This window comes from Protopterus annectens, chromosome 6.part1 (assembly GCF_019279795.1).
Source record: "Protopterus annectens isolate FY-2018-M chromosome 6.part1, PAN1.0, whole genome shotgun sequence".
NCBI lineage: Eukaryota > Metazoa > Chordata > Ceratodontiformes > Protopteridae > Protopterus > Protopterus annectens.
This window is the reverse complement of record NC_056738.1, coordinates 256540373-256548397: the sequence shown is the minus strand read 5'-3', so window position 1 is coordinate 256548397 and position 8025 is coordinate 256540373.

The following is an 8025-nucleotide window of genomic DNA, read 5'->3' as shown; positions in this document are numbered from 1 at the left end:
GTGTGTTAGGTTAGTTAGGTGTATGTTCGACTCCCAGCCCTGCCAAGTGTGTGTGTTTGTGTGTTTGTGCGCATCCTCCCATCTGCCTGGGGACTCAGTCTTGCTTTTAGACGCCTCACACCACAGCAGCTTCCTACCGACGTCTTTGCCTTTGCGGATGATGACACACACGTAGATGTCTGCCTCTTGGACTGCACGTTCTGTAAATGCATCATGCTGTAGTGTGTTAGGGTAGTTAGGTGTATGTTCGACTCCCAGCCCTGCCAAGTGTGTGCATGTGTTTGCGCGCATGTTCCCGTCCACCTGGGGACTCAGTCTTGCTTTTAGATGCCTCACACCACAGCAGTTTCCTACTGACGTCTTTGCCTTTGTGGATGATGACACGCACCTAGATGTCTGCCTCTGGGACTGCTGTGCTTAATAATCTCGGTAGCGCGTTCTGTAAATGCATCATGCTGTAGTGTGTTAGGGTAGTTAGGTGTATGCTCGACTCCCAGCCCTGCCAAGTGTGTGTGTGTTTGCGCACATGCTCCCGTCTGCCTGGGGACTCAGTCTTGCTTTTAGATGCCTCACACCACAGCAGTTTCCTACCGACATCTTTGCCTTTGCAAATGATGACACGCACCTAGATGTCTGCCTCTGGGACTGCTGTGCTTAGTAATCTCGGTAGCGCGTTCTGTAAATGCATCATGGTGTAGTGTGTTAGGGTAGTTAGGTGTATGTTCGACTCCCAGCCCTGCCAAGTGTGTGTGTGTGTGTGTGTGTGTGTGTGTGTGTGTGTGTGTGTGTGTTTGCGCGCATGCTCCCATCCGCCTGGGGACTCAGTCTTGCTTTTAGACGCCTCACACAACAGCAGTTTCCTACCGATGTCTTTGCCTTTGTGGATGATGACACGCACCTAGATGTCTGCCTCTGGGACTGCTGTGCTTAGTAATCTCGGTAGCACATTCTGTAAATGCATCATGCTGTAGTGTGTTAGGGTAGTTAGGTGTATGTTCGACTTCCAGCCCTGCCAAGTGTGTGTGTGTGTGTGTGTGTGTGTGTGTGTGTGTGTGTGTGTGTTTGCGCGCATGCTCCCATCCACCTGGGGACTCATTCTTGCTTTTAGATACCTCACACCACAGCAGTTTCCTACCGACATCTTTGCCTTTGCGGATGATGACACGCACCTAAATGTCTGCCTCTGGGACTGCTGTGTTTAGTCATCTCGGTAGCGCATTCTGTAAATGCATCATGCTGTAGTGTGTTAGGGTAGTTAGGTGTATGCTCGACTCCCCGCCCTGCCAAGTGTGTGTGTGTGTGTGTGTGTGTGTGTGTGTGTGTGTGTGTGTGTGTGTGCATTTGCGCGCATGCTCCTGTCTGCCTGGGGACTCAGTCTTGCTTTTAGACGCCTCACACCACAGCAGTTTCCTACTGATATCTTTACTTTTGCGGATGATGACACGCACTTAGATGTCTGCCTCTGGGACTGCTGTGCTTAATAATGTCGGTAGCACATTCTGTAAATGCGTCATGCTGTAGTGTGTTAGGGTAGTTAGGTGTATGTTCGACTCCCAACCCTGCCAAGTGTGTGTGTGTGTGTGTGTGTGTTTGTGTGTGTGTTTCCAGCTGCATGACAACAGTACATTGCTTTTACAGTATTCACTCTCCATAACATCCGTGCGGCGTCTTTGTCTTTGATGCTGCTGTCTGCAGGCTAGATGTGTGCCTTTGTGAATCATGTGATCCACTGATCACGGTAGCACGTTCTGTAACTGCATAATGCTGTCGTGTGGTACAGTGCTTACGTTTTTGTTCTGCTCCCAACCCTGCCACGTGTGTGTGTGTGTGTGTGTGTGTGTGTGTGTGTGTGTGTGTGTGTGTGTGTGTGTGTGTGTATCTATCTACATATATATATATATATATATATATATATATATATATATATATATGTATGTATGTAGCTATATATATGTATATATTTATATATATATATATATATATATATATATATATATATATATATATATATATATTTATACATATATATAAAATGTATATGGTATATAGATATGTATGTTGGGATTATCACTCCTGAATGTGCTGCATTATTTGTACGTGAGGACCTTGAATGTATGTACATCTGCTATGGCTCTGTGATAGTGCACATACTGTGTGCTGTAGTGATCGTGGGTTATACATGTGTAGTGACCGGTTATTGTGTTGCTGGGTATTACACGGGCATTGGAAACAATGTTAGTACAGCACCTTTGAATGGTTGTATGCAGATCTCGGCAACAGTCAGCAGTGGTTATTACATTGGAGTGTGAGTATGGCTGATATCCATCTGTAGTAACAGACAATTCTATGCACCTCAGGTTAACATTACAGACTCACGTTTATCTACAGGTTGTGGTACAGATCCCAGGTCTGTATGTGTAGACATTGACAGGGGAAGGACTGGGTTGTGTTGGATGCATGGAGGGGTGTCCATGGCCAGTAATGGGGATCTCTACAGCCTGGCAGGTACAGTCTGTGACTGTCCCACAACCTCCTGTATATGGCTGACACATGCTGTACCTGTGTATATGCAGACACACACACGTACCACAAACAGCTATGGCTATCACATACACACACCCATTGCACCATCATTGGGCCATGCAATAACTGTTGTCCTCACACACACACACAAACACACACACACACACCTATGTGTACATTGGATGGCTCAATGACAGCTCTGGAAATGTTAACACCACACCCTGTGCATATGATGTCACCTGTGCCACCACCTGTGATGTGTAACATGGATGCAGGATCTGACTAACCTGGTGCTGCTGCACACGGTGGCGTTATTCCACTGTATTGATGTTAGCATGCTGTTAACACACAGTGTGTTACTTCCAGGTGTATATCAGCAGGCATAATGCATTGCAGCTATGACCATCACTGTAGCATAGTTTACAGCACTGTTACTTCTGATGATGTATTCTCCATCCATGTGCCATTTCACTGATGTGTGTAGTATTGGCAGCATGTATGTCTGTGTGTGCAGTACATGTGTGATGTGTGTAGTACACATGTTTACATGCTTGCAAACGCATACACGACATTACACGGGCTTCACCATTCGTACACTAGCTTACTCGTTCTTCCACACTCCACACGCGCACACAGGCTAACACGCATGCACACATGCTGACTCAGGCTTACTGGCTTGCACGGGCACAGACACACTGTGGGCAGGTTTGCAGGTCACATCGGTGGTATCCATGGCGTACACCGTCAGTCTCCTGACATTCCCTAGGTTAGCTCATGACACGCCTCTTCCACTGAGTATTGACAGCACACATGTGACACTGCCCCGGTGAGGTTACAGTGTTTTATACATACACACTCATGTTGTCACCTATCTTCTACTCTAATAGTCCCCTTAACCTACACTACACTGTAGAGGCTTGGCCCATATGGCATGACATGTTGTGATTCACTATCATCAGCCTCACTTGCCTCACATTGCCTAGAAATGCTTCGTTACATCTCTGACAGAGCGCTTCCACACATAAGAACCAGTACGCAGTAGCCATGTTGTCTCCAGCTTGCCATTCATCTGCATGGCATGCTAACATCTAACTAAACATACATTTTGTATGTATATTATACATATGTCTTGTTTTGAAGCGCAGCGCGTTCTCGTGGCGTTGCACTACGCTTCCACACCAGGGATCGGGGGAGGACAACTACTGGTTTATTGATATCCAATGGACAAAGCTGCCACTGGCCTTGGACTTGGACATTGGCATGCTTCTTCGACTGTATTCATACTGTATTTGCAGCTGTCATTGCTCTGTTTAGCAACGTGCAAAACGTTAGTCGCATAACATCTGGGTACATTTCTGCACATAACTCTGCTCTTGCACGGACAGCTTACTGTTTCATGTATCGCATAATTACATCATTTGCATAGCTTACACATAGGAATGGGGTATGTTGCAAATCCCAACATTGTCCGTACAATGTTCATGTTACAGGCAGTCTTGCACACCCCTACGGGTGTTTGCTGAATAGTCTGGCAGCCATCTTTCCTTGCTGTACTCTCACTCAATCCATACACGCCGTAGGCTTCGTGTATCAAGGCCTAGGCTTTGCTGTGTGCTATGTCTATTTGTGGTGTATGCATGGCTGTGGGTATGTCCCACTGTCATCATTGGTAAAGGTGACGCCCTATAGGTACTTCATGTAGACTGCTGTGTCATTTGACATGTCAGCACATACCTGCAGCCAATACTGCACTTCCTACTGCAGTGCTTTTCATACCTTCTGAGTTATCTTGTGGACTTTAATGCTGTTTCCTCAGACATGTATCTCTTTCTGATCATACCTATCAACCTCCTAGAGCAAAACATCTGTACAAAGCCTAACATGATGGGGGGACATATAGGGGAAGATTATACATATTGCTCTTACAAACATAGATAGTCGACAGTATTATAGGTTTTGCATTAGTATGACCCTTCTGAGGGATTTGGGGTCTTAAACTCATATATTTATCATTATTTAATGACGTCAGTTCTCAGGTATTTGGCAGATAGGTACAGATTGTAAGAGGAACACACCATACATATGAGGCATACATCTGCACATTCGTACGGTTGCAAGGTATGTTTCTGATACTGGAAATCAATTTCTTACACCAATACACACAATACATGGCGCCATCACAGGCCAGTTGCCATTACATTCCTATTGCAGGACACACCCACCCAGAGGGTTATATTCCTCACTCAGGCCAACAGGTGCTTATCCACACTAATTATTCTATCATGTACCTTATGTGTACGCCGGTATTTGTGCTTTCCGTCAGTGGCAGACCTCACATATGAGTATGGGGGACTGGAAATTATATCGGTGACACTGCATGACACCCTGAGGGACACATGTCTTTTGAGTCTATTAACCTTCCACATTGACTTTCACAGGGCATACATTGTCATTCACATTTGTGGAAATACATGCTTTTGACTTGTACATGTTTTGTCATTTGTCCTGACGTCTTTCTTCTCACCTGTCCACCTAGTATCACTAGTTCTGTACATTTAATTAGGACGGGTTACCTTCATACCTCTCACCTGTACACATTATGGGTATACGCCCTGAGGTTTGACCTATGAATCTGTTACATTTGTCATGATAATGTGCCTTTCTGGTAGATTGCTGGCAAGGCATGACGGACTCTGCGGTTAGGTAATCATGACTGACATTTCTATTTAATGATTAATAACTCTCATAACATTCATATTCCTGACTACACAATTATTCTATCAACGTTTTGACTTTGTCTGGGGTATATTTAATATAGTCCCTATTTGTCTTTCGTGTACTATGCCTTAGTCCAGCTGTCTTATTCTGACATTTTGGCAGGTATGGTTACCATCTTGGTTGTACGCATGTCCATCCATGATAATCGCCTACATGACACTGATATAGGTCTCTACATCTTCCCCCAATGGTTTACACAATATCCAGTAGATGGGTTACACCTTTTTGGAGAATATAGGCATGTGCTATACCCACATAGGTATATTGATCACTCCCATGGGGCGTACCTAAGAGATCTGTGCCATCCAACACCTTGGCCCATTTCTGCATACCCATGATTCCCATACCTGACACCCCTCCACAGTACCCATTACACATGTTTAATGTGAGTGATAATAAAGTGTGAGGACACTTCCGAGCACTCCCCGCTCTGTGGATATCAGGTCGTACGTCATACATTCTATCGACCCATGTGTTATTACCCTTGCACCTGCTACTGTTGCATGTACAGCTATATCGTAGTTGCAGCTGTGACGTCTTTTGCATTGATGATGGTTCGCACTTCGTACAGGATCAATTTTTGGGGTCCTGCAAAGGACACCTATATTCATGTTTAACGTGTAGAACGTGCAGGCCCTGTCACACTGGTACTTTCCAGGCAATGGTTTGGAAAGGATCTGTGTATTCTCCTTTCATGCATGTCTGTCGGTCTATCCATAATAGCTATACCATGACCTTTTTATGTACATGTGTTATATGTACAGAGACATATGTTTGTTGTGTATATATCTATTCATGTATCATATATATATATATATATATATATATATATATATATATATATATGTATATACATATATACATATGTCTGTACATTCCTCATCTCATAATTTGCTTTGGTTTATGTCTATGGATATATGTGTATATATATCTCCATATCATACCTTTTAACTGTACAGATTTCCACTGCATGTACAGCTGTTTGCCTCTTATCTTTGGTCTGTTTTTCATAGCCTTGTGTCTATCTGGCAAGTTAGTGGCATATCATTAAAGACTGACGTTGGTAAAAAATGACAAACATTTCAGGTTACGACTTCATACCCTTCAGAGAATCCATGCTAGTGACACACCTGTTATTCTATCCACTTTCTATGTTTGTTAGGGCAATATCTGGGGATTGTCCCTATTTGTACCAGTTGTTGTCATGGCTTTGTCCGGTTTCGTACTTTACGGGGTTAACAGGTATGAGCCATGTACATAGAACGTGGGGAAAACACAATTCATTTTCTATTCTGTGAGTGGATTACACATGCGCATGCGCACTTGCATATCCTTATTGTGGGTTACATTTTCATAGATAATTGTGCTTACGTGAACTTTCATAATTCTGACCGTAACAGTTACATATCTGTATTCCAGTTTACGGATTGCTGCGAAACTCACGTTCACCTTTACATATTTAAATGTGTGTACAGCACGAACGCATTCATTACACTTTCAAGTTATATGTGCAGATGTCGTAGGTCAACCGGGACTGCATTCACGTTGGCCGGATGCCGGAACCACTATTCTATTGGTGTTCTCCCTCATTGATATGCATACCCATAGTACTTAGCTACATCAACATATGCCTCACCACTTCACCTGCAACACAGGCATCCATTCTCCTGCTGGGAAAAAGGTGGTACTACATATTACACATTCCCTATTGCCTACTGCTGTGGACTCCGGCTGCATTGTTAATCACTCCGAGGATATGCAGAACACCAAGGCATATAGTCCAGCCACATACAGATCTTTGACTGTCAGGGTGTTCATGTAGTGATCTGGGTTTAGGCTTGTCCACCTGGTGAATGGAACTTCCCTGGCCGAGTTCAGAGGCATATGGACAGGGATTATCTCCCTATTTTGAAGTTTTACCTGTGTTTATAGACACAGGTATTTGGGCACCTGTCAGCAGCTTATTCTGTTGGCATTACATATAATGGGTGGGGTTGTTACATTCCATACTCCACGGTGAGGGGTGTTCCCATTCACATTTGACTATTACCTGTATACAGTCATACGGGGATTATTATTTTGGACATGAAGTGACTACAGGTATGCAGTTGTATATTACACAAGTGTGAAGGGTTGTTACTGTAAATATGTACGGACCATACCTCTCAACCTCTTAGAGTACCAAACCTGTGCAAAACCTACACGATGGGAGGACAATTAGGGACACATTTTAATGATTGCTCCTACAAGCTTAGAACGCTGATAGAATACTAGGTTTTGCATTAGCATGACTTTTCTGCAGGTTGTGGAGTCTTACACTCAGGATATTTCTCATTATTTAGTGACATCAATCCTCAGCTATTTACCACACTGGTGCAGATTGTCGGAGGCACACACCAACACTATGGGGTGAACCTGTGGTCATTCTTAGGGTTGCCACCTTTTCAAATGCCCTAAGTGGGACATGTTCTGTAGAGATGTCAGATTTTCCAGGACAAAACATACCTACAGCCGTGCATAGTACAGAACTTTAAACTTTTTGTACATATAATAGCTTATTCTAGTAACAAATAAATGGGAGTGCAAAAACACAGAGAGTGAAAACCTCCGACTTGGTCAACACAGCTTTAATATTCCACCAAAAACACACCAAAACCACACTGTCATATTCCTTATCATAATCATATTCATTCCATCCCTCTCCTGTTTGATAATGCTCTGAAT